Raw genomic sequence first — 25,673 nt, 5'->3', positions numbered from 1 at the left:
CGCGGCGCGGCGTGGCGTGGGAGCACAAAGGGACAGGCAGGGCGCTTACTGGCTGTGGGCAGGAGCTGCTGCGGCTGAAGCTGGAGAGGCCAGAGAAAGGTAGAGAAGAAGAAACGGAAGGCCGGCCGCCTGGCCGCCCGGCCGGCAGCTGCCTCCCGCTGCAGGCAAGAGGGAGCCTGCCTCTCCGCGTGTGGAAGGATCCCTCTTCGTAGTCCACAGCAGGTCAGACCGCCAGGGTGCACCGCAGGGTCCGTACGCAGCACCGACGGTGCGGTACGGCCGCGTGGCGTGCGGGCCAGCGAGGCTCCGTGCCCAGGAAGCCTCGTCTTGCGAGACCTGTGAGACGCGTGTTCTCCTAGGGGGAGGACGGCCGTGCAGCCGGAGTTACGGAAGAGGAGGGGAGCGGGAGAGGAGCCGAAAGAAGCGTCTGAACTGGCAAAGTCTGCTGGCAGCGCCAAGAAAGAGAGCTGTGGTGAGCCCCGGGCCCTCGGGGCCCTGCCTCTCTCTCCCCTCTTCTGCGTTCTGGTCCCTCCCTGCCCCTCCCCTGGCCCCCTCTCTTTCCCACGCCGCTGCTTTTTTTTTTTTTTCCTTTCCTCCCTTGTACCTCTGATACTGAAAAGCTGGTGCAAGAAACTCTCGAAGGCTCGTTTTGGAGTTTTAGAAAGCAGGCATTCTTCACTGCAGCGCTGGATGCACGGGGGATAGTTCCACCTAGCGTGCGTGCCACAGCTTTAGCACAAACAGGTCATATAGACTAACTAATTGCATATGAATCAGATTAGTATACGTATACATAAAAATGATGGCAACTGATTATCATAGCACTGCCTACATCCGATCACGCGCAATGAAGGATCCATTTGAGACGAAGGGCTGCTTTGCGACCACCGACCCATTTGAAGTTCTTGCTGGCTGTCCTTGAAGTCTTTATTCTTGTCCTTGGTTCTTTGATCTTGAAGCTTAACGCAGTTTCAATCGCATGCGGTCCGTTTCAGCATTGTTCTCATCTAGTCATACGAGCAAAGAACTGCAAAACTTAGGAGTACCTACCTCTGCTAGTTAATTGCTTGGCTATACTTTTGTCTATTGTTTCAATCATCGCGTTAGTGTAAGATTTCTAATAATTATTTACTAAATCTCACTTTTACAGTCACCTAGCAGCAAACCAGTTTCCACGGCTGGTACAAAATATTAAAACCATCCAAAACTATTTAGACGTGCCATACAGAATGTACGGAAATATGCTATCAGAGGTGTCCCAGGGGCAGGGGGAGCGTCGGGGGGGCCCCGAGCCCCGGAGCGGACTCGCTGGCAGGACTCGTTAGGCGCGCGACTGACCGAATGGACGCCGGCCGGCTGGCCCCGTTGCCCTCCGGGCTGCGTTTGCGCTCCCTTTGCACGGGGCGAGGGGCCGTGAGGGAGCCCAGGGGAGGAGGAGGTGAGGCGCTGGGGGGGGTCGGGCCATGCCCCCCCTGTTCCTGCTGGGCTCCAGCTGTTGCAAATATTCTGGTAAAGAAATCAAAATTTAATCACGTAGAAGAGTTAGGTTTGATTAAGAAGTAAAATTGTGAAGCGTAACGTATAGGATTGTTACGTTTGAAACGTAGCCATAGAAACTTTAGGAACTGCGTTACGTGTGACTATCGGAACCTTAATATTGTTAAGGTTGGAAATAGCTAACCCTAGAAACCTCACCAGGAAGTTACAGGTTTTTCTATGTTCCGTTTCAAGAAACGAAGGAAACCGTCGTGGACGCCAGTTTGCTGCTTGGAAACCCCCTTACCCTTCCCATCTTGATTTGAGTATCGAAGATTCCAGTCAGTAGAGCTAAGTGTAACTGACCAATGATTGTTTTTAAATAAGAATATTGATAAGGTTATATAATCAAAGGACCAATCCTTAGAAAGGTTAAATTTAAGAACGAGCATAGTATGCCTTTTTATGGAAAGAGCTTATGTAACAATGACCTGACAGAAAAAGTCTGTAAAAACTGACGCGTTTTGATACTAAGTGGGACACGCCTTTGGAGGAGCGATCCCCCGTGTCCCCAGCGCTGCGATAAACGAAGTGCCCGCTTCTTAACTTCACGTTGGTGTTAAGGAGGTCTATTCCGGATTTCGGTAACGGTTTTGGCGACCCAGATGGGACCTTGCGAGTGAGACCGGACGAGATCGAGTGTCGATCGAACTCCGGCCGGCGCCGAGGTATTCTCGGGGAGAACCATCGCCCTCGACTCACAAAGCTCCTCGCGGCGTTCCCTGGAAAAAAGGTAAGGCGCTGCTTCTTTGGAATTTGTTTGGAAAGCCTGCCCGTGAGGCGCGGCGAAAGCTTCGCAGGGTTGGGGCTTGGAGGGTACCCGTTTGCAGTGGAAGCCTAGGCGTCTGCCCCTAAGTCGTAAGCGAAAGCTATTGCCGGGTGGGACTTTGTGTATTATTTGGGACAACTGTCATTTGCGTTTGTTTGGTATTTGGGATTTGAATGTATATAAGTATAATGGCATTAGCAAAATTGTTTAAGAATAAGAGTGCAGGAAATAGAACTGCTGACGAAAAGATACCAAAAACATAACCCTTGGGATGTTTGTTGGCACACTGGGGTGAATTGCAGGAAAAATGGGAAACAAACAGAACTTTGAGTTATAATACTATATTGCAATTACTGTTGTTTTGTAGGAGAGAGAGTAAATGGAATGAAGTGCCATAGGTAGAGTTGTTCTTTTTAAGTGAACGCAGCTGACGGGGACCGGAGGGGAGTCTCCCAGCAGAAGCTCTGGTTACAGCTAAACTGGGAGAACAGAAAATTGAATATGAATTGACGCTAGAGTCACCTTTTCAGTTTTAAATACCTTAGAGGGAGAGTTAAGTTTTGAAGAAATTGGTGGTGTTGGCGCAACAAGTGAACGAGAAACTAGACCCTTCTTTAAATCTTTAACAATGAAATTAGGGAAGCAATGGGTCACTCAGCAGTTTTTGTATGTGCCAAATTCTCCTAAACTCCTGTTAAGGGGAGATCTACTGGAGAACTTAGAGGCAGAAATTAAATTAAAAAATGGAGAGATTAAAATTTTAATTCCAGAAACTAAACGTATCGAAGCAGTGGCTTTGTTGTTACAGGATGGTTACCGAAAGCAGAAGATCATACCAGTCAAAGTATATTGCTGTAATTCCAATCGTCTGGACTGGGAAGTTCCCGGTAAATCCAAAAAGCAGAACCTGTGAGACTTGATGTAAAGCCAGGATCGAATCCGCTAAGAATTAAGCCATACCCCCCAAAACTGGAAAGCCGGAAAGGGTTAGTATTGATAATACAAAAATTTTTAAGATATAAATTGTTAACAGAATGTGAATCCAAATATAACACCCCGACCTTGCCTGTTAAAAGGCTAATGAAAAAGATTATAGATTAGTTCAACACCTCAGAGCAATAAATCAAATAGTACAAGATATTCATCCGGTAGCAGCAAATCCTTATACTTTGTTAACAACCCTAACAGAGAAACGAGAATGGTTCACAGCGTTAGACTGAAAAGATGCCTTGTTCTGTATTCCCTTGGATCCCAACAGTCAAGAGCTTTTTGCTTTTGAATGGGAAAATCCTGAGACTGGGAGAAAAAGACAATATACACGGACAGTCTTGCCTCAAGGCTTTAAGAATAGTCTTACCATTTTTGGAAATCCATTGGCACGAGAATTAGAGCTTTGGAAGAAAGAAAATAATCAAGAAATCTTGTTGAAATGTATGGATGATCTGTTAATTGTAGCTGAGATGGAAGAACAACGCACAAAGTTAACTATTAACTTTTTGAACTCTTTGGGAATCAGTGGATAGCGAGTGTCAAAAGAAAAAACCCAAATAACCCAGAAAGAAGAAACTTATTTGAGTTTTAAAATCCTAAAAGGACAGAGACAATTAGGAACTGAGAGCAAAGAGGCAATTTGTCGTCTCCCCGAACCTAAGACTAACAAATTAATGACGAGCATTTCCGGGAACGGTTGCGTGGTGTCACCTGTCGATTATCAGTTGTGGCTTGCGGGTCCGACCTTTGTAGGAGCAGCTCAAAACCTCAAACAATGGATTGGACTGATGCCGAGAAAGCTACTTTCAAAGAATTGAAACAGGCTGTAATAGGGGTGCCAGCCCTAGGCCTGCCGGATCTCACAAAGACATTTGAACTTTTCACTCGCGAAAGAAGAGGTATAGCTCTGGGCATGCCGGCCCAATATTTAGGGCCAAGTGGGCGAGCTGTGGCCTGCTTCTCGAAGCGATTAGATCACGTGAGTCTGGGACGCTCTGGTCGTCTGAGAGCCGTCGCTGCAACTGTGCTACTGATCCAGGAAGCTCGTAAGTTCACCTGAGGACAAAGGATTACTGTACGTTTCCCATACGACAACTGTTGCGCTAAAACAGAAAGGGGGGCATTGGTTATCCCCTAGCAGAATGCTGAAATACCGAGTGATGTTGCTGGAACAAGATGATGTTTACTTAAAAACTACTACCACCGTTAACCCTGTTGTGTTTTCAACAACTGATCAAGTTAAAGGAGAACTGGAACGTGACTGCTTGCAGACAACTTAAGGAGTTTACCCCAGCTGACTGGATCTCTGAGATGTGCCGCTAGAAGAAGCAGACTGGGAACTGTATACCGACGGAAGCGGTTTCATCTGTGAAGGAAAACGTTTATCCAGATAGACAATAACAACCGAGGAGGTAATTGCGTTGCGAACTTTGCCTTCGACGACATCTGCCCAAAAGGCTGAATTGATAGCTCTTATTCGAGCTCTGGAACTAAGTCAAGGAAAGCGAGTCAACATTTGGACAGACTCAAAGTACGCTTTTGGAGTAGTACGTGCACATGGAGCGATATGGAGAGAAAGAGGACTGTTATCTGCACAAGGAACCACCATTCAGCATGCAGAACAAATACCGAAATTGTTAGAAACCGTTCAAAAACCAACAGCAGTCACGATAACGCGCTGTAAAGCGCATCAGTTAGGTAAGACTGTTCCTAACGCAGGTAACCGACTGGCTGATAAAGCTGCTAAAGAGGCTGCAGAAAAAGGCATCCTAGCGCTAGTTCCAGAGAAAAGTATAAAATTGCCTAAAGAAACTCCAAATTATAATGAAAAAGATGGAAGAATTAATTGTTAGATTGCAGGCTAACAAAATGAAACAGGACAGGCTGTAACACCGACAGGTCAAATAATAGTCCCGCCCACGATAATAAGAGAAATTGCCCGAGCTGAACATAACAAAGTATATCGGGGAACAGAAAGTAAAATATGACAAAGATTGTTTAAACATTTATAAGCGGATGTGAAATTTACATATAAAATGATCCCCAAATCAGTAATAAGATTATCTTTGGAATTATTAAATAAGGAAATTTTTTAGGGGAATACTAGCAAATTGATTTTATAGAATTGCCTTGAAAAGAAGGATCTACCCTAGTTTTAGTTGATATCTTTACTGGGTGGCCCGAGGCTTTCCCTTGTCACACCGACAAAGCAAGAGAAGTAGTTAAAGTCTTGCTCAAAGAGATAATACCAAAATATGGGGTGCCTGTAAGAATGTCATCTGACAATGGCCCTCATTTCATAGCAAAGATGATGAGACAAGTCGAGCAAAGTATTAGCTATAGATTGAGACTATCACACCCCATATAGACCACAAGCAAGGGGGCGGGGGGGGGGGGGGGGGGGGGGAGAAAGAATGAACTATACCCTCAAGCAACGGTTGAGTAAAATTTGTCAGGAAACCTCACTCACATGGGTTAAAGCCTTACCCATGGCTCTATTAAGAATCAGAGTATAGCCAGAAGAGAAAGAAAATTTAAGTCATTATGCAATGTTATATGAAAGACCGTATCAAGAGTCCTATGTTCTGAGTATCTGGAGTGGCTTTGGAGATATGTTTTTAAAAGGTGTTATGATTTCTTTGAGAAATTCTTTTCAAGAACTTTGTCAGTATGTCTCCGCAGCTGGACCCTTAGAATTGGACGTAGCAGCGCATCCCTTCCGACCAGGAGATTGAATATATATAAAATCACTGAGAAGTGGAAAGGACCGTATCGAGTCATTTTAACAACACTTAGAGCAGTAAAGGTCTGGGCGAAGAACCTTGGCTTCATTATTCAAGACTAAAGAAAGCACCAACAGGAAATTGGAAGTCTAAAGAAACTGGCCCTTTGAAACTGAAAACCTATAAGTAAGTTTCACGTTATCTATTTGGGAAAACAATTGTGTAAAATTTATAATATTGGGGTTGCTATTAGGAATATTGTCAAGGGCAGTAATCTTTTTGTGTGTTATAGGGTTTAAGTATTTTTTTTGAGGGGTTCTATACATAAGATAAACAAAATGAAACAATTATTGTTTGAGCTATTAATCTTGATATTAACCGTTTCTGTAATTTTGATTAAAAAAAAAAAATTCTAGTTTTGGAATTGATTCAAAGTTTTGTAAAGACACAAAATTTAACCTCGATAACAGCCTGCCTTCCGATTCCAAAGTCAGATGAAAATCTAGTTCCGTGGAGAATACTGACACTGAATTTAACCAAAACTTGAGAAAAGACGTAGAACAATGAGAATCATTTTAGCAAATTAAATTGGATGGATTTAAAAGGCAATTATTTTTTTAAATTTGAAAGAAGGAATTATAGCATTTTGAATTATAACATTACCAAACCATCCACCTCACGGACAAAAGAATAAATTTATCGCCCTTCGGGAGAAACTTGTACAAAGACCCCTTGGGGCTGTCAGTTGCCAAAACCGTAGAGACAAGTGCAGAAAGGAACTTGGGACCATATTTAAAATATAAAACGATGTTTAGAATTTACTGGAGTTCCAGGATCCTTGTTAGATCCACCCAGAGTCAGGACCATCTAGGGAAATTTAGACTGGTTTAGACACACAGAGAAAAATCACACATCCTAAAGAGAAGGGTATGAAAGTTTAGACTTGCAACTCCTCTGACCCCAAAATCCAAAGACTTTCTCTAGTAGCTAAAGCTCTAAGATGGGGCATGTATTTGTAGAAAGTAGAATAATATTTTAAATGATCCCGGGTCCCCTCTTAATAATGGAAAAAAATTAGCTTGGAAGTGACTGTATTAAAGGACAGGTGAAAAGTTTAGGGTTGTTAACTGCTTGGGTTAATAGTGATGATAGATGCTCCACTCACCTTTTCCTGAAGGACAAAAGCAAATAATGGACTTTAGACTTAATAACTCTCTCCTCTCTCTGGAAGAAATCTCCCTTGTGGCCTCAGCGGTGGACCTGGGTAAATCGAAAAGATGATACCTGGCAATTGCCAAGTCTTAGAACTAAAATAAGACGGGTATTAAAATCTGTATTTTTACCCCAGTGAACAGCTCGTCAAGAGTCATCTTACTTTGACATCTTTCATTCCATAAACGAAGCGCCTGCTTCTGAACTTCCCATGGGTGTTGTGGAGTTTTATTCGGGATTTCGGTACCGCAGCTGCGGGCCGGGGCTGGAGGAGCCCCAGGTGCGGGCAGTGAGGCTGATGGCGACGGCCCCTCCCTGGGAAGGGGGGGCTGCCGGGGGAGGGGCCGCGGCGGGGCCGGCGGGAGCCCAGGCAGGAGCGGAGCGGAGCAGAGCGGTGGCCGGGCTGCGGCTGCCCCTCGGGAGAAGGTGAGCGGGGCCGGGCGCCCCTCGGACCGCGACCGTCCCAGGCGGGGGTGGCCCGGGGGAGGTGGGGGCCGCCTGTGCCGAGGCCGGGGGGGGGCCGGGGCCCTGGGGGCTCGCGGGGGGCCGGGAGCACGTGGGCCGGGGGGGGGCCCGGGCCCCGTGGCGGGGCTTGCGCAATCGCCCGGCGGCTCCCGGGGAAAGCCCCGAGGAGGACGGCGGGGTCCGTGCCAGACGCGCGGAGCGGCAGCGGGGCGGGGCCGCGCCGTGCCGGAGCGGCGGCGGCGGGCGCTGCCCGGAGCCGGGCGGGGGGTGCCGCGCCGTGCCGGAGCCGGCGGCGGGAGCGCGCCGGAGCTGCCCGGAGCGGCGCTGGGGGCTCGGCGGGGATTGCGGCTGCGCCGGCGTGGGGGTGGGCGGAAACGGAAGCGGCGTCCCCTCGGGGTCAGGCAGCGGGGCTGGCTGCCTCCCGGGGCATGCCGGGAGTTGTAGTTTTCGCGGACTCGGCGGCCGGCCAGCTCCGTGGCTCTCGGGCGCGGCGTAGTCCTCGCTGCCGCCGCGGCCCCCGGAGTCAGACCAGGTCAGACGCAGGACCGTTGCCGGTTTCGCGTGGTTTTCCGCGGGCTTCCCGCCGCGCCCGCTCCCCGACCAGCCCTCCCGGGCGCATGCGCCGTTCTGCGCGTGGGGCAGCCCGGCGTTCGCGCGCCGGCTCCGGCCCCTCCGGCGCATGCGCGGTCCCCGGGAGCAGCGTGGCGGCTCGCGGGGCGCGTGTCTGGGTGGCAGCGGGCGAGCGCCGGGACTGCGGGTGAGACGAGCGATCCCTTTCAGCGGGGGCGGGGGTAGGGGGTGCCTCCTGCCCCCTGGCGGGATGGGAAGCTGTGAAGCTGCCGCCGCGGCAGGCTGCCGGTCCGCCGGAGGCGAGCCGGGCCAGGGTAGCGCTGGGGAGTTCCCTGAGAGCCGGTAGAAGGGAAGAGGGGACGGAGGCGGGCACCCCCCAGGCGCGGCTAGCGGGCGCCTGCCCGAGTCGCCAGAGCTCCCCCGGCCCCACTTGGCCCGTGCGGCTGCCCCCAGCTCCAGCCCCTCCCCTGAAGCCTGCGCTGTAGTCGCAGGCAGCCCCCGAGCCCTGTCGCGAGGGCAGCAAGCTGGCCCTGCGGTGGTCTGGAGTCTCCCTTAACGTGGGTGCCGTTAGCAGCGGCGCGGGGAATGAGCGGCGTCTGCGGAAGGAGGGGCTCCGGCCAGGGTCGAGCTGCGGTAATAATGGTCACTGCTGCCTCTTTCCTTCTCCCAGAGGCCACGCTGTGGGTGCGGTTGTCCGTTCGTCCCCTGGGGATGCCGTTGACTGCAGCAGCCTCAGGCTTGCGTGGGCTGTCTCTGCCTGGCCTCCCTCTCCTTGCGGCGCGGGAGCACAGAGGGACAGGTGGAGTGCTTACTGGCTGTGGACAGGAGCTGCTGAAGCTGACGCTGAAGCTGGAGAGGCCACAGAATGGTAAAGCTGCTGAAGAATAAAATAAAGAGGATCCAGCCACCAGCTGCAGACAGGAGATAGCCTGCCTCTCCAGGTGAGGATGGATCCTTCCTAGTGTAGTCCGCAGCAGGTCCGATCACCAGTGTGCACGGCAGGGTCTGTATGCATAACCAAAACCACAGTACAGCCATGTAGTGTGTGTGCATGTGAGGCTGTGTTTCTAGGAAGCCTCATATTGTAAGAGCTGGAAGACACCAATCTATTCTCTTAGGTGGATGACAGTCAAGTGAGTGCAGCTACAGAGGAGGAAGGGAGAGGGAGAGAGAGACAGACATGTCTGAACTGTCAAATTCTCCCAGCAGCTCCAACAGCGGGAGGTACAGTGAGTCCTGGACCCCTGGGGCTGTGTCACCCCTCTTCTGCATCCCAGTCTCTCCCTGCCCCCACCTTCTCTTTCTCTCACTGCTTTAATTTTTTTGTGTTTTTTTTTTTTCTGTACCTCTCCCTTTCTTGTTCTCTAAGTCCCCCTCTTTCTCTGTTGTTCTGCCTCTCTGTTTTCTTTTTCTCTCTGCACTTCTGACCTGTCCCATCCCTCTTTTTTTTTATTCTCTGTCTCTGCCTTGCAGCCCATCACTACTTTGTCTTTCTCCATCTATCCGTCTGTCTTCTTATCCCAATCTTGTTAATTCCTCCCTGTCTGCCCTTTAGCCCTTCACAATTCCCACCGCTCTCACCTGTCTGATGCTGTGTCTCTATTTTTAAATTCCTTTCTCTGCTCTGTATTCTGGATACACTTTTACTTTCTTAGATTCTCTTGTTCCAGGTCCCTGTCCCTATGTTTTAACTTCTTCCCTCACTGTCCCATAGCCCATTTTTGTCTTTATTATTCTCTCTCTGTCTGGTTCCCTGTCCCTATTCTTTATTTCCCCTCTCTCTCCCCTTTAGATCATCAGTGTTTTTGATATTTCTCAATCTCTCTCATCTACCTCACTGTCCCGTTTTTTAATTCTTCCTTTTGCCCTGTGGCTCATCACTAATATTTGTTTTTATCCATCTCTCTGTCTGGTACCCTCTCCTTTTTTATTAGTTCCTCCTCTCTGTCCTGTAGCCCATTGCTATTTCCCCACCCTGTCTCTCTCTGTCTCCCTTTCCTTACTTTTCAATCCCGCCTCTCTGCCCTGTAGCCGATCACTGTTGTAGTGAGTTTGTGTGGCAAGCTGGGGCAGGGGAGTGGATAGGGGCTGCAGGGGTGGGTTCTGTGAGAAGACACCAGGACTTGCCCCCATGTTGGGCACAGCCAGTTCCAGCTCCAAGATGGAGCTGCTACTGGTCAAAGCTGAGCCAACCAGCAACGCTGGTAGCACCTCTGTGATATTTAAGAAGGGCTAAAAAAAAGCTGTGCAGAAGCTGTCAGTCCTGCAGACACCAAGGTCAGTGAAGAAGAAAAAGGAGGTGGTGATCCAGGTCCTAAAGCAGAGATTCCCCTGCAGCCTGCAGTGAAGACCATGGTGACACAGGCTGTCCCCCTGCAGCCCACAGAGGTCCATGGCGGAGCAGATATGCACCCTGCAGCCGACGGAGGACCCCTCGCCAGAGCAGGCGGATTCACCCGAAGGAGGCTGTGACGCTGTGGAGAGGAGCCCACACTGGAGCAGGTTTTCTGGCAGGACCTGCGGCCCCATGGGAGTGACACCACACTGGAACAGAAGAAGAGCACAAAGAAGGAAGGAGCAGCAGAGACAACTTGTGATGAACTGACTGCAACCCCCCCCTCCTTCTCCCCCTGTGCTGCTCGGTAGGAGGAGGTAGAGAAGTCAGGAGTGAAGATGAGCCCAGGAAAAAAAGAGAGGGGTGGGGGGAAGGTGTTTTTCAGATTTGTTCGTATTTCTCATTATTGTACTCTGATTTTGACTGACAATAAATTAATTTCCCCAAGTCGAGTCTGTTTTGCCTGTGACAGTAATTGGTGAGCGATTGCTCTGTCCTTATCTTGACCCACAAGCTTTTTTGTTGTATTTTCTACCCTCCGGTCTTGTTGAGGAGGGGGAATGGTAGAGTGGCTTGGTGGACACTCGTCAGCCAGCCAAGGTCAACCCACCACAGTTTCCTTCTCTCAGGCTCCCTGTCCCTATTTTTAAAATCTGGCCTATGTTTCTTGTATGTCGTCACTTTTGAAACTTTCTACCTCTCCATCCTTATTTAAATTCTTGCATGTTTCTTAAACCCAGTTGCTTTTTAAATTTTCTTGCTACTTTTCCTTCTTTTTGTCTCCCTGACCTTATTTTAATTTCTCACCTGTGTTTCTTGTACCCTGTTGCTTTTCAAATTTCCTTCTTATGTCTCCCTCTATGCAGCTCCATGTACCTACTTTTTGATTCTTGTACCCTGTTGCTTTCAAAATTTTCTGTTTCCTTCTATCCATCTCCCTGTCTCTAGTTCTTAACTCTTCCCTCTCTGTCCTGTACCCTGTCACTTCTTAGATTTTCTTTCTACGTCTCCCTCTTTCTGTCTCCCTGTGCCTATTTGTTAGTTCTTGCCTATGTTTCTCATATGCTGTTGCTTTTTGAAAATTTTCTCTCTACCTGGCTCCCTGTTTCTGTTTTCTAGTTCTTGCTGTTTCTTCTCCCATATCACTTGAGAATGTTTCCCTGTCCCTTGTCCTGTCTTTATCTTGTTGTCCTGCCAGTCCCTTCACCTTCTCTCCCCCACTTCCTATTATTTATTCCTCCATCTCCATCCCTGTTGTTTTGCTCAGTCTCTCTGCGCTTCTCTCTCTACACTGTTTTCCTGCTTCTTGTCCCTCTCTTGTTCCCAGCATCCCATTTTCTGGCTCCCTGTCTTGCACCTCTGTGTCCCTCTGTCCTTCCTCCTGCTTTACTCTTCCCTTTTATCACCCCATCCTGCTGCCTTTGGGCACTGAGCCTTGTAGCCAACTCATTGCCAGGATTTCTTATATGCATTAATGAATAAATTTTTCCTGCCTCCTCTGTGTCCCTGGATGTGGGTAGGTGCAGGGGCAGGGATAATATGCTGTGGGGCTTTGGCAATGGCCCCTGTTCCTGATGGGCTCCAGCTGGGGCTGGGATGGCCCCAGGTGTGGCCAGTGAGGTTGAGGATGGGGCTGGCCCTGCTGTGTGAAGGGGCTCCAGCTGTAAAGGGGGCTGCCTGGGCAGGGGAACTGGCCGAGGAGGGAGTGCAAGGGGGTCTGGCTGGTAGGTGCCTGCAGCAAGGAATGGCCAGTCCCCGTGGCAAGGAAGGATCCCTCTGAGCTGTTCCTGGCCTCTGTTGGCTACATGCGTGAGCTGCCATGTATCAAGGAAGCCTTGTGGATGAGGAGCATTGAGGCGTCCGCTGCGTGCTGCCGAGTGGGTGAGGGTCAGGCAGCCGGCACTGGGGAGGAGGAAGGGGCAGAGGCAGAGAGAGAAACGTCGGGCCGGTGAAGGTCTCCTGCCGGCACCAGGAGCTGTGGTGAGTCGCACATCCTCTCCTCTACATCCTGGCCCACCTCCGCCTCCCTTCCTCCGTCTCCCTCTCTGCCTGCCCACCTATGTGTATGGCTCCTCAAAACTTGTTATTCTTCTGTCAACTCTGCCCAGTACCCTGTTGCCTTTTAAATGTTTAATATGCCTCTCTCTAACCAGCTGCTTCTCCCTGTTTTTTATTTTTTCTGCACCGCCTTGTACCCCATTACTTTTAAAATTTAATTTCTATGTTTTCCCCTCTCTGTCTCCCTGACCCTATATTTTAATTCTTCCCTCTTTGTCCTGTACCCACTTGCTTGAGACTGGCTGGGCATCGGTCAGTTGGTGGTAAGCAAATGTTTTCATTTGCTGGGTTTTTTTTTTCTGTTACAACTTTTAAAAAAAAGTCTTTTTAATTATTAAACTTTTTATATCAACCCATGAGTTTCTCACATTTACCCTCCTGATTCTCCCCCTATCTCACTGTAGGAGGGAGTAAGTGAGCAGCTGTATGGTACTTAGTTGCCAGCCAGGGTTAAACCACGATGCTACATCTACATTTATGAAGCTGCCTGTTGCTATTTTTTCATTATTTCCTGTCTGTTGTGTACCCTGTTGCTTTGAAAATTTGCTTTCTATGTCTACTTTTATCCAGTTTACTGTCTTTATTTTTTATCTCTCTGTCCTGTGCCCCTGTGATACTTTTAAATTTCCTTTATATTTCTCAGTTTTAGTTCACTGTGGCTATTTTTAAAATTTTTTCTGTCCTGTGCCCAATCACTTCTTAAATTTTCCTTCTATGTCTACTTCTATCGAGCTGTGTATCACTGTTTTTTAATTCTTTCCTCACTATTGTGTACCCCGTTGCTTTTTACTTTTTCTTTCTATGTCTACTTTAACCTATTCACTGTCTTTAAGTTATTCCTGTCTGTCATGTAGCCCATCACCTTTTAAATTTTCTTCCTATGTCTGTTTGTTTAGTTAGCTGTCCCTATTTTTTAATTCTTTTGTCTCTGTCATGTACCCTGTTGTGCTGGTTTGGGCTGGGATAGAGTTGATTTTCCTCCCAGTAGCTAGTATGGGGCTACGTTTTGGAGTTGTGCTGAAAACAGTGTTGATAACACAGGGATGTTTTTGTTATTGCTGAGCAGTGCTTGCTCAGAGTCAAGGGCTGTTCTGCTTCCCACCCTGCCCCACCAGTGAGCAGGCTGGGGCTGAACAAGGAGCTGGGAGGGGACACAGCTGGGACAGCTGACCCCAACTGACCCGAGGGCTGTTCCAGACCATACGATGTCATGCTCAGCATATAAAGCTGGGGGAAGGAGAAGGAAGGGGGGACATTCAGAGCGATGGCATTTGTCTTCCCACGTAACCGTTACGCATGATGGAGCCCTGCTTTCCTGGAGATGGCTGAACACCCGCCTGCTGACGGGACGCTTCAAGGAATGAATTCCTTGTCTTGCTTTGCTCGTGCGCGTGGCTTCTGCTTTACCTATTAAACTGGCTTTATCTCAACCTGTGAGTTTTACTTTTTTTCTGGTTTTTCTCCCCCATCCCACTGCAGGGGGGCAGCGAGCAAGCGGCTGGGTGGTGCTTAGTTGCCAGCTGGGGTTAAACCATGACACCTGTCACTTTTTTCCAATTTGCTTTCTATGCCTACTTTAACCTATTCACTGTCTTTGTTTTTTAATTTTATCCTCTGTCCTGTACCATCTCACTTTTAACATTTTCTTTCTGTGTCTGTTTGTTTGCTGTCCCTATTTTTTAATTCTTTCCTGTATGTCCTGTAAGCAGTTGCTTTTTAAATTTTCTTTCTATGGCTAGTTTTATACAGTTCAACTGTCTATATATTTTTAGTTTTTTCATCTCTGTCTTGCACCTCATTGTTTTAAAAATTTTCTTTCCATCTCTCTATTTATCTATTTTTCTCTCTCTATTTTTAAATATCTTTCCTGTCCTGTATGCCATAATTTTTTAAATTTTCCTTCTATGTCTACTTTTATCAAGCAGTGTATCACAGCTTTTTGATTCTTTCCTGGCTGTCGTGTACCCTGTCACTTCTTACATTTTCTTTCTCTGTGTCTCTCTATTATTCACCCTATCCTTATTTTTTATTTTTTTTCCTAGCCTTTCTTTAATGCTGTCACTGTTAAAATTTTCTTTCTGTGTCACCTTTTATCCAGTTCACTTTGTTTTTTAATTTTTCCGCTGTCTCGCACTCCATCACTTTTACATTTCCTTTCTATTTCTCTATTTAGTGTGCTGTCACTATTGTTTAATACTTTCTTGTCTGTCCTGTAGCCTGTTGCTTTTTAGATTTTGGTTCTACATCTTTATTTCTTTAGTTCGCTGTCCCTATTTTTCATTCTTTTCCATTTTTCCTTATTCCCATCACTTTTTAAAATTTTCTATCTCTGTTAACCAGTTCTGTCCCTATTTTTTAATTCTTTCCTGTCCTGTACCCCATCACTTTTTAAATTTTCCTTCTATGTCTACTTTTATGATGCTGCATATTACTGGTTTTTAATTCTTTCCTGTCTGTCCTATACCGCATCACTTTTAAAATTTACTTTCTATGTATCTCTCTCTTTTTCAGCCTATCAATATTTTTAAATTTTTTCCTTTGTCTTAGACTCCATTGCTTTTAAAATTTCCTGTCTGTTTTAGTTTGCTGTCCCTATTTTTTTCCCTTTAATTCCTTAATGCTGTGCTTTTAAAATGGTCTTTCTATGTCTTCTTTTATCCAGTAACTGTTTCTATTTTTTAATTCTTTCCTGTGTCATGAACTGCATTGCTTTTAAAATTTTCTATGTCTACTTTTATGTAGTTCACTGTCCCTATTTTTCAATTTTTTCTCTCGTAATTCTTTTACTTTTCAAATCTTTTTTTCTAGGTGTACTTTTATCTTGTTTTCTGTCCCTATTTTTAATTTTTTCCTGTTTACTGTATCTTGTCACTTTTAAAATTTCCGTTCTATGTCTACTTTTATCAAGATGTCACTCCCTTTTTTTAAATTTTCCTGTCTGTCCTGTACCCCATCTCTTTTAAATTTTCTTTCCTCGTCTATTTTTAGCCAGTTTGCTGTCTTTATTTTTTAATCCATTCTAGTATGTCACATACTCAGTTGCTTTTAAAATTTTCTTTCTATGCCTTCGTCTGTCACATCTCACTTTCTCAGGATGACAACTCAGGTTTGCCGGTTCCCAGGTCAGGATTAAAGTGAAACGACACTAGGGATCCGTTAACTCACAAAACTCAACTTTATTCGCTCACCACAAAAATTGGCATGAAACTACATCAGTAAACTGTGTAACCTGTGCTAACCCTACATCACCAAACATATACTACAGGCCTTGCTTATTTTGGGATCACTTCAGGGAAGACAAGAAGGAGAGCCCTCCGGTCGAGTCACGAGGTTCAGAGCAGACCCCTTTGCTTTCTAGACTCCTTCTCACAGAGGAGCCTGGGGGCAGCTGGATTCACTCCTAGTCCCAGACTTGGTCAACGGTTTATGTTTACAGGGATAAAATGTAGGGATTATAGAAAAGGAAAAAGAAAGAGAGAAACAAGACAGAGAGAAGAGAAAGATTTCACCAGTCCTGGGTGCAGCATTGGTTCAGTCAACTGAGGGGTCCAGTCCTGCTGGACTTGCACACCTGGGGCTTCAGTTTGTGTCCTTTTATCGTCCTTGCCCCTCCTTCGGGCAGGCACTCAAACTTGTTAGGTTAATTAGGTGTCATGAGTGAGTGGTGTGTGAGCCTTTGGGACTTGGGGGTCGTTTGGGGGGTAACTTCCCCTTCCCTGCAGATGTGATCTTTTGTCATGCATGGTGAGCTGTCCTGCTCAGCATATCAGAACAGCATTATCAGAACAGGGAGCTGTGCACCCTCTGGCATGCCCTTCCCCTCCTGTTGCTGATGGGTGCTGATCCGCTTCTTTTCACCTGTGGTTCCTTGCTATGCAGGGTTCCTTGTTATGCAGAGTTTGTTGTTAAGCAGAACTTGCCCCACCATGATGTTTGAGACATTAACTCTTTCAGCCTCTCACACCGTCTATTTAGGGGTTTTTGCTATTTTAAAATTTTTTCCTCTCTTAATGCCTTCACTTTTGAATTTTGTTTCTTTGTTCACTTTTATGTATTTTTCTGTCTCTATTGTTTCCTTTTTTCCTATCTGTTCTCTATGTTATGACTTTTAAAATTTTCTATGTCTACTTTTATCAAGATGTCTAACCCTATTTTTTTATTTCCTGTGTCCTGTTGCTTTTATTTTTTTATCTACTTTTATCCAGTTCACTGTCTTTATATTTTATTCTAGTCTGTGCTGTGTAATTTAAAAATGCTGTCACTTTTAAAATTTTGTTTTAGTTTGATGTTACCGTTTTTTTTTCCTTTATTTTCTTAACCTTGTTGCGCTTTAATTTTTTTTTTCTCTACATCTGCTTTTATCTACCTCCTGTCCCTACTTTTTAATTCTTTCTTGTCTGTTGGTGTCCTGATTTTGGCTGGGACAGAGTTAATTTTCTTTCTAGTAGCTGGTATAGTGTTATGGTTTGGATTTATTTTGAGAAGAATGTTGATAACTGTCCTGGGTTCAGCTGGGATAGAGTTAATTTTTACAGGAACCTGGGAGGTGGGGGGGCATAGCCGGGGCAGCTGACCTGAACTAGCCAAGGAGCTATTCCATACCATGTGACATCATGCTTGGTATATAAATGGGGAGCGGGCCGGGGGGAGCGCTCTGGACTTTCTGTGGGGGAAGTGGTGGAGCGTCGTGTTCCGGGTGGTGAGCAGCTGCACTGTGCATCACACTTTTTGTATATTCTTTCATTAGTACCGTTGTTGTTTGTCCCAGTAAACTGCCCTTATCTCAACCCTCGAGGTTCCAGTTTTTTTTTCTTTTCTCTCCTCCGTCTCCTCCCTATCCCACCGGAGGGGGTGGGAGGAGTGAGTGAGCGGCTGCGTGGTCCTTTGTTACCGGCTGGGCCGAAACCACGACAATAACACACTGGTGTTTTCAGTTGTTGCTAAGTAGTATTTAAAACAAGTCAAGTATTTTTCAGCTTCTCATGCCCAGCCAGCAAGAAGGCTGGAGGGGCACAAGAAGTTGGGAGGGGACACAGCCAGGACAGCTGACCTAAACTGGCCAAAGGGATATTCCGTACCTTATGATGTCATGCACAGTATATAAACTGGGGGGAGTTGGCTGGGGGTGGGGAGCAGGGGCCCCAGATCGCTGCTTGGGAACTAACTGGGCATCGGTAGGTGAGCGGTGAGCAATTGCATTGCACATCGCTTGTTTTGTATATTATCTCCAAGTATTATGTTTTGTATATTATTATCTCCAATTATTTTATTATTATCTTCATTTCTGTCCTATTAAACTGTCTTTATATCAACCCACAAGTTTTACTTTTTTTTTTTTTCCCCTCGATTCTCTCCCCTAACCCACTGGGTGGTGGTGGGAGTGAGCGAGCGGCTGCTTAGTTGCTGGCTGGGGTTAAACCACAACAGTTGGGTAGGTTGTCAATTTTAGAATTTTCTTTATGTCTCCATTTACTTAGTTTGTTGTCCCTATTTTTAAATTTTTTTCCTCCTTTAATGCCTTCCTTCTTGAATTTCTTTTCTATGTCTACTTTTATGTAGTTTTCTGTCCCTATTTTTAAATTTTTCTCCTGTGCCTTGTACCCGTTTATTTTTTTTAAATTTTCTTTCTATGTCTACTTTTATTTTTTGGGGGGCTCTTTTCTTGGTTCATCCTCAGGCTTTAGAGGGTCTCCTCGGCATGCTTTTATCTCTGGGTGTAATTTGCACCCCCCTTGGTTTGTCAGAACGTTGCCTCTTCCTCAGAGCAGTCTTTTTGTCCTCTCTTCCATCTCGCTTGCCTCCAGTGGGTCAGTCTCCCTCATGATACCTGTACCGTGTTCAGATCTCCTCCCGAGTATCTTTGTGCCCTCGAGCCTTCTTCTGTGTCTCTGTCTACCTCAGCACCCCTCTATTTCTGTCACAATGCTTCCTGCGAGCATCCTTCTGTTCCATCGCTATCCTTGTTTCTTTCGTATTCAGAGACAATTCTTCCTGAGGCTTTCATTGTGCCCCAGAGCACTCTTACCTTATTCACTGCCATCTTGGATGTCTCCATTCTGTCGCTCATCCCCTGAGGACATCTGTACATTGCTGGGACACCTTCTTGAGTTTTGCATTGTGTCCCAGAGCTGCCTTCTGTCTTTCACTCTCAGCACCCTTCTTCTCCCATCATCATGCCTCCCGAGGCCATCCTTGTGCCCCACAGCCCTCTTTTGGCTCTGTTGTGCACTTTGCACCCTTCTCCCTCCCTGAGAACCTTTCCTGATGCCATCTTTCATCTCCAGAATGCTCACGTTGTCCTCTATGCTAGCTAGCATACCTCTGTTCAGTCCCTAGTCCCCTGAGGACACCTGTAGTCTATTCAAATCCCTTCTGGACTTCTTCATCATGGCCTCGAGCCTTCTTTTGCCTGTCCCTCTCAGAAGCCCTCTGCTACTGTCACAATGTCTCCCGAGGTCTTAGATTTTCCCTGCAGCACACTTTTAGCTCTGTAAGCCCCCTTTGGACTCATTTTGTTGCAATTGCACCTCTCTGATACTGAAAAGCCGGTCAAAGAAACTCTCTAAGACTTGTTTTGGAGTTTTAGAAAGCAGGCATTCTTTATTGCAGCGCTGGATGCAGGGGGGATATTTCCACCTAGTGTGCATACCACAGCTTTAGCACAAACAGGTTATATAGAATAACTAATTGCATATTAATCAGATTAGTATACATATACATAACAATGATTGCAACTGATTATCTTAGTACTGCCTACATCCTATCATACGCAATGAAGGATCCATTTGAGGCAAAGGGCTGCTTTTACGACCACCGACCCATTTGAAGTTCCTGTTGGCTGTCCTTGAAGTCTTTATTCTTGTCCTTGTTCTTTGATCTTGAAGCTTAATGCAGTTTCAATCACATGTGGTCAGTTTCAGCATTGTTCTCATCTAGTGTACAGGACCATCTAGTCATAAGAGCAAAGAACTGCAAAACTTATGAATAATTACTAGTTAATCACTTGACTACACTTTTGTAACTATGTCCCCAGCTACCCGTTGTCTACTGTTTCAACCATAATGTTAATATATGATCATTTATCAAATCTCACTTATACAGTTATCTAGCAGCAAACCAGTTTTCATCAGTCTACCTTCTAAAGGATGTGTCGTATTGTGAGCTGACCTGTTTAGCTCGAGTCCTAATTAGGGCACCTGCTAGCCTCTCCCTTTGCTGGAATTCTTCTACTCATTTGGTGTTACTTTTTTAATATGCTGAAATACAATTTGTGATTTTAATTTTTCAGATGTGTTGTCGTAAGGGTGTGGTGATGCTCAGCAGATGCCCCATCCTGTGGGAAGCACCCCCTCCATGGGGCAGGCAGTGTGGATTATCTGGCGTTGGGTCAAGAACCCAGAGTGGAATTGCTGTTGGAGATTATCCCAGACGAGTTTACCTACTGTGGATTACGTGGGTGGAGCCCCTGGTGAAGGTAAACCTCATGCATGCCCCCCCCAGCCTGTGCATGTTCTTGCGCACATATCTTTCCACCCCAAACTATCCATCTAACCCACCTTCCATGCGAGTTTTTTCCCATGTCGATTGGTGGGGGCGTCACCCCCTTCCCCCCACCCACCGGGTATCCCTGAAGTTCCATGTTTTCTCGGTGTCATTTGTGGCTGCTGTCCCCACGTAAACTGCGGGGGGCGTGGCTGCTGCCGACCCTTTGCTGCATGACTGCAGGGGGCGTTGTTGCCCCACGCCCCCAGCCTGTCCCTGTGGGGCATGGCTGCTGCCTGGTCCCCCCTGTGTATTTCCATGTTTTTTTGGTGTCTTTTGCGCTTTGGGACTCTTGTACCTCTGTTAAGGGAGTCAGTTGGAGACACGCTCAGGGGGACTCTGAATCATTGGCTATTCACAGTAAATAATTTATTTTGCAACCAGAGATATTTTGGAGATGGAATTCTTAAGGGATCTAATTCTGCTTTTTGATTCATTCCTGTCCAGAAGGTAGTTCTGGTAGAAGTTAGGTGGTATGCACAGTCTTGCTAGAAATGAAGCATAACCCCAGAGTGTTTTGGCTTTTTTATAGGAAACTAAAGCACATCAATTTTGATAACAACATTGTCATTGCATTTAATGAGCTAGTTTCTTACATAGTTTAGAAGGACATATATTGTTTTCTATCTACACCCCAGAAAAATTAAGTTTAATTCTCTACCCGGTCACATTGCTGATGCAATAGGTGTAGCTGTAGTACAGGAGCAAGTAGTGTCATTTCCTGCAGGGGTTACTTTCTCTGTTCAGGGCTTTGCTTTCTGTAAATTTAAGGCAGGTGAGAACAGTGCTGCTGCTCCTCCAGCTGACTTCATACCTTCTGGTGGTTTGCCCTTCCCCTTTCCCAAGGGATTGTGCTAAGGGTGGTGGGTGGAGGGTTAGGGTATTTGAGCCACAGCCTCTGCTGAGGGAGCTCATTGTGCTCCTGGGTTTCTCTGGTGTTGGTGCTCAGCTCTTCCTTGGGTCCTTTGCAGCTTTTGAGCTGGCTCAGCCCTTTGGGAAGAGGTGTCTGCCTGAGGTAAGAGCTTCAGGACCAGTCAAGGTTCAGCAGCATGTGTAGTAAAAAGTAACACTTGTATGCAGCTTTTTTTTTTCCTCTCTTTTTTTCAGGTCAGTAATTTTGTTTTGAGTGTTCAGGGGTAGAAAGAGGGTTTAATAGTATGCTTTTTTTTTTTTTTTTTAATTCTTCATGCATTGTGTTTTCCTGGAATTCCCAACTTTATTGAAAACGGAACCTTGTTTTTTTCACCAGTTCTGCTGTATGCTGTGTAAGTTGCTGATATCTCTCTTAACGGGACCGATGATGACGTTGTTTAGCAGGGGTTAGAGTGAACATCTTATATGCATCTGTATATGGAGTTTTAGTATTTCTGAAGAAAGCAGAAGGGCCAGGAGGCACAGTGCCTTTCAGGCCCTGGGATGCCTCGTCACCTTTCCTCATTGCCCACAGAATGCCATGTTGTCCCTAGAACCTTTGCAGCTTGTGGCAAGCCCCTCGTGGATTATAAGCCTTAGGACTTAACTTTATTTTGTGGACGTGTGGCAGAGCTCAGAGTCTCTGGGAAGTTGTAGGTTAGGAGGTGCCCCCAGAATTTGGGATGTGGCTCAGAAGAGCGGCTCCTGAGGAGTAGCCACTGAAGGGGGTTCAGGGGTGCAAATGGAGGGCAGGAGGTGTCAGGAAGCAGTGGGGTTGCTTTCCTGACAGTTGAGAAGAAGAAAAGGGGTTTCTAAAGTTTTGGGACTGATGGGGAAAGGGAGGAGGGTTCACCAGCCTTTCTCAGATGAGTTTTGCAGTTGAATTTGGATGTCATAGAATGGTTTGGGTTGGAAGGGACCATAAAGATCCTCTGGTTCCAACCCCCCCAGCAATGGGTAGGGACACCTTCCGCAAGACCAGGTTGCTCAAAGCCCCGTCTGACCTGGTCTCGAATGCTTCCAGGGAGGGTGCATCCGCAGGTTCTCTGGGCAACCCGTTCCAGTGCCTCGCCACCCATAGTGAGAAACTTCTTCCTAACACCTAAACTAAATGTACCCTCTTTAGGACTAAAGTTGTTACCACCTTGTCCTATTGCTGTACACCCTTGTAAAAAGAGCCTCTCCAGGTTTCTTATAGGCACCCTTTACATACCATGAAGTCTGCTATAAGGTCTCCTGCAAAGCTGCATGCCAGTGAGCGGTCCGAGAAGGTGAGGCGGTTGTCGGTCGGGTCAGTGTTGAACAGCAAAGTATTATGCGGCTGCTCGGTTAAGCATTTACCTTCTGTTTTGGAGGCGCTGTGTGGGCTATCTTTGAATTGGATGAGCGTTTGAGGAGAGCTGTGGATTAGCGAGGAGGAGCGTGGGGCCGATGACTTCTCATGAGCGCCATGCTAATTTGGTGTGTCTTGGTACCTTAGGTACCACGAGTGACGATGGCTGCAGGGTCTGATTCTGGAACGAGCGGGGAAGTGAACACGGTGGCGCTTGTGAGGAGGGGGGAGTTGGGGAAGTAGTTGGCGTTGGCTGGCGGGATGCTTACTCCCTTTTCTGGTTTATTTTTTTTCTGTGCTTGTTCTATTGCAGATGTTGAAGACCAATGTGTCACCTTGAGGAACATCCCAGTTAGCCTGTGTGGTTTTTGTGGAGGATGGACTCAGCCCCTCGGCCCTCTGAAAGCTACGTTGAGGGACCAGGGCTGGGGAGAGGCTGGGAGGAAGGGACGAAGCTGGGAATTGCAGGGAGGGAGGGGTTTTAAAGTTAGCGCAGGAGAGAGGGCTGTCCCAAAGCAGTCCCCTTTAGGCAGGCAAAGGGAGCGGGTTGCTTTTCAGCGCGAGACCTGCGTGTGCCGGGCAGGGCAGTTCCGACCTGTGTCCGCAGTGGTGTGTAGTTTGCGTAGTCTGTCTTCTGTGCCTTCGACCTTCCTCGGGTCTCGATGTCCTCGTCGCGCTTTGCGCCGGAGGAGCGTGGCATGCGCTTTGGGCGCCGTCCCTAGGGTCTCGAATGCCCGTACTCATCGGCCCGGTGCTAATCGGGTGCTTCTTTTCTTGCGCTCGGAGCTCTAAAGCGTGGATCGGTCTCGGCGGGTTCCGGTCGGTCCTCTTCTGCGTCGGCAGCCCCGCTCTCTAGCCATCCGTTTTCTCGGACTGGGACTTCTTCCCTGCATCCTGACGTCCTTAGGTCTTGACGCCAGGCTTCTGGCACATCCGTCATCTGGGTTTTGACAGTGCCGTCTTGTAATGGGGTGTTACGTTCGACTCCTCTCCTCGGGGTCTGCCGTAGAGCCTCCTGGCCTCACGGTGGCGGCCCCGTAGGTCATCTTGCCCGACGGCGCCTCCCGTCCGGGGGTCATTCTTTTTGCTGAGAGTTTTCTCTCTCTTTGAATCGCCTCGTTGGTAGCGTTCCACGTGGCGAGGTTCTGCGCATGGGTGTGTTTGGCTTGGAGCTGCTCTGCCCGGGGATGTAGAGTCAGGGGTAGGTGGAACAGCGATAAGAGTCTATAGGTGAAACGATGTGCCTAGACTGTTTAGGTGAGGGTCGTACAGTCATCTCAGCTCAAGTAGGCGTTGGTGGGCTGTGTGGACAGCCGTGCCGATAGTGTTTTACGGAGACGATTGGAGCCGTGTGGCAGGGGCTGTTGAGGGGTAGTGAAGTGGATTTGAATCTCTAAGGTGTTAAGTCTTGCACGTGATGGGCTTAAAGTTTTGCCCTGGTTTTTTTTTGGTTGGAGTGGTTTTTTTTTTTGTTTTGTTTTCATTTTAAGATGGCAGGCTGTAGTTGGACTCCAGATGGTCTTTGTAGATGGAATCAAGACCTCTGGAGTTGTTAAGCTCTTGCTCTGCATCCAGGTGACTTGTTCAATATGGTTTTTTTTTTAGGTGCGAAGGGACAAGATGCGTGCCAGAGAGCGACGGGGAAAGGCAGCGGAGCGCCGTAAGGAGGTGGGTCTGTGAGTGGAGTCAGAGGGAAGATGCGGCTGGTGGCTCTATGATTAGGTGATAGGGTTTTTACTTTTTTTATATTTTGAAGGTGCGAAGGAATGAGCGGAGCGGGCTGTCAGCACCGGAGGTGACTTGGCAAGTTGAGCCATGACTACTGGGTTGAAGCAACGGTTCCTTTGGAGGTGGTGTATTGTTGGTGAAGTTGGCAGCATCCCTTGTTATTTGTTTTTTGCAGGTGGTATGGAGGCTTCAACGTGGCAAGCTGTCGATGGCAGAGGTGGGGTGGTTGAGCGGCCAAGGTAAAGGAGAGGGAGTTGGGAATCGGTGCGGGCGGGCTGAGGTTTCGGGTGGTGTCTCGGCATGCGTCTTCTGCTTTGCTTTTTGCAGGTGGCGCACGCAGCCTTGGAGGGGCGAAGCCGCAGGCCGATGAGCAGTCTGAGAAGGTGAGATGGTTGTGGGCTGGGTTGGTGTTGTATATCGAAGTATGATGGGGCAGTTTGGTTCAAGCTTTTCCCTTTTGTTTTGGACGCGCTGTGCAGGCCACCTTTGGAATTGGATGAGCGTTTGAGGTGAGCTGTGGATTAGGGAGGAAGAGTATGGGGCTGGTGACTTCTCACGAGTGCTATGCTAATTTTGTGTGTCTTGCTATCTCAGGTACCATGAGTGATGATGATCGTAGGTTCTGACTCTGGAATGAGCGGGTAAGCATAACACTGTGGTATGTGTCATTAAGTGGGGGGTTGGGAAAGTAGTTCGTGTTGTAGAGGAACGTGTGTGTTGTAGAGGAACGTGTTGTGAAGCTTTAGGGTTGCTACTGTAAAGCTGAGTTGTTGTTGTGTAAAGCTATTGTAAAACTTCAGGGTTGCTACTCTAAAACCCGTGTTGCGAAAACCATTATAAAACTTTGAAGTTGCTGTTGTAAAACCGTGTTGTAAAAAACCGTGTTGTGAAGGTTTAGGGGTGCTACTGTAAAACTGAATTGTAAAACTATTGTAAAACTTTGAAGTTGCTGTTGTAAAAACGACGTGCTGGAAATAACTGCGTTGTAAAAAGAAGCGCGCGTTGTAAAAACGACGTGCTGGAAATAACTGCGTTGTAAAAAGAAGCGCGCGTTGTAAAAACGACGTGCTGGAAATAACTGCGTTGTAAAAAGAAGCGCGCGTTGTAAAAACGACGTGCTGGAAATAACTGCGTTGTAAAAAGAAGCGCGCGTTGTAAAAACGACGTGCTGGAAATAACTGCGTTGTAAAAAGAAGCGCGCGTTGTAAAAACGACGTGCTGGAAATAACTGCGTTGTAAAAAGAAGCGCGCGTTGTAAAAACGACGTGCTGGAAATAACTGCGTTGTAAAAAGAAGCGCGCGTTGTAAAAACGACGTGCTGGAAATAACTGCGTTGTAAAAAGAAGCGCGCGTTGTAAAAACGACGTGCTGGAAATAACTGCGTTGTAAAAAGAAGCGCGCGTTGTAAAAACGACGTGCTGGAAATAACTGCGTTGTAAAAAGAAGCGCGCGTTGTAAAAACGACGTGCTGGAAATAACTGCGTTGTAAAAAGAAGCGCG

General features: G+C 47.3%; 2 long non-coding RNA genes across 2 annotated transcripts; one reads left to right on the top strand and one right to left on the bottom strand.

The window, feature by feature from the left end:
- Positions 1 to 3,130: 3,130 nt before the first annotated feature.
- LOC128141786 (uncharacterized) lies at positions 3,131 to 7,320 on the bottom strand. Its single transcript, XR_008235169.1, has 3 exons — positions 7,184 to 7,320; positions 6,841 to 6,885; positions 3,131 to 3,212 (listed from the first exon to the last, which is right to left on the bottom strand). It is a non-coding gene; the product is annotated as an uncharacterized LOC128141786 (long non-coding RNA).
- A 1,604-nt stretch (positions 7,321 to 8,924) lies between these two features.
- Positions 8,925 to 22,864, top strand: LOC128141785 (uncharacterized). Its single transcript, XR_008235168.1, has 5 exons — positions 8,925 to 9,206; positions 9,384 to 9,489; positions 10,517 to 12,116; positions 22,300 to 22,383; positions 22,759 to 22,864. It is a non-coding gene; the product is annotated as an uncharacterized LOC128141785 (long non-coding RNA).
- Positions 22,865 to 25,673: the final 2,809 nt, after the last annotated feature.

This window comes from Harpia harpyja, chromosome 5 (genome assembly GCF_026419915.1).
Source record: "Harpia harpyja isolate bHarHar1 chromosome 5, bHarHar1 primary haplotype, whole genome shotgun sequence".
Taxonomy (NCBI): Eukaryota; Metazoa; Chordata; class Aves; order Accipitriformes; family Accipitridae; genus Harpia; species Harpia harpyja.
Note: the sequence above shows the minus strand (reverse complement) of the source record. Positions and strands in the feature narration are given on the sequence as shown.